We start from the raw sequence: 1,436 nt of genomic DNA on the forward strand, positions 1-1,436 counted from the left end.
TGCGGGCACATCCCCAGTGGGAGATGTGCAGGAGGCAACTGATCGATGTTTCTCTCTCATCGATGTTTCTAACTCTCTCTATCTCTCTCCCTTCCTCTCTGTAAAGAATCAATAAAATATATAAAAATAAAATAAAATAAAAAATAAAAATAAATAAATAAATAAAAATAAAAAATAAAATAAAAATAAAAAAGACAGACAATGACATAAGTTGGCCAGAATATAAAGATAGGCACATATATATTCTTGTGCCTTCATATCTTGTTGGTGAGAATGTAAAATGGTGCAACCATTTCGAAAATCATGGCAGTTTCTTAAAATGTGAAACATTACCATAGGATCCAGCAATTCTATTCCTAGGCATCTAACCCAGAGAAATGAAAGCATATGACCACAGGAAGACTCGCACTTGGAATGTTCTCAGCAGCATCATTCATAATAACCAAAAAGTAGGAACAGTTCCAAATGCCTGTCAACTGGTGATTAGGTGAACAAAGTGTGGTACAGCCGCATAATGAATACTACTCAGCAGTACAAGAATGAAATAATGATTGTACAACAGGGATGAACCTCAAAAACATTGCAAAGTGAAAGAAGCCAGTCACAAAGGACCAAGGACTGTATAATTCCATTTACATGAAATGTCCTTTGGAATAGTCACATTTTTAGAAACAGGAAGTAGGCCCGTGGTTACCTGGGGCTTGAGGTAGGAATGGAAATTAACTGCAGATGGGCAGTGAGATCTTAACTGGGTGATGGCAAAATTCCAAAACCAGATTATGGCGATGGTTGTACAAATTAATCAAAGACAATTTGTGAATTGTATATTTAAAAGTGGTGAATGTCATGATCTGTTACTGTACCTCAGTGAAGTTATTAAGAAAAAAGATGTATGGGCTTTGGAGCAAGATATCACAGCGAGTTCACTCTCTCAGAACAAACCCCATCGCTCAAGAGCAAATTAAAACATAAAAAATTTCAAAGTAAAAAGTTATTAGAAAAAGTCTTTTTAATTCGTTATAAAATCCTGTCTTCGTTTTAAAGAGTTTACCAAGTAGATCTCAGTAAAAATTTCATCTTGAAGTTCCGTCCAGTCGTTCACTAGATAAATGAAGAGCTCTTCATTGGATTTGCAGCTCTATTTTCTTGGTGGAGAGAGAGGAGAGCCCTGGTGAAGGAACGAGTTGGGCTTCTGAAGTGCGCTCCTCTCCTTCTACCTGAGTCGCAGCCTCTGGCCTTAGGGATGGGCGTCGGCTCTGCCCTCTTCCCTCCCTCCCTGGAATTGGCCCCTGCCTTGGTTTACTTTCTCGGTTTGGTTTGCCCTTAGTTTTCCTGCCCCACCTCCTTCTCTACTGTCCCTCCAGCCCCTTCTGTCTTCCCTTCTGCTGAAGCCTTCTCCTCCACTCCCTCTGGGGTCCTGGGCAGGGGAAGGGGAG

Source organism: Myotis brandtii, unplaced genomic scaffold (genome assembly GCF_000412655.1).
Source record: "Myotis brandtii unplaced genomic scaffold, ASM41265v1 scaffold55, whole genome shotgun sequence".
Lineage (NCBI taxonomy): Eukaryota > Metazoa > Chordata > Mammalia > Chiroptera > Vespertilionidae > Myotis > Myotis brandtii.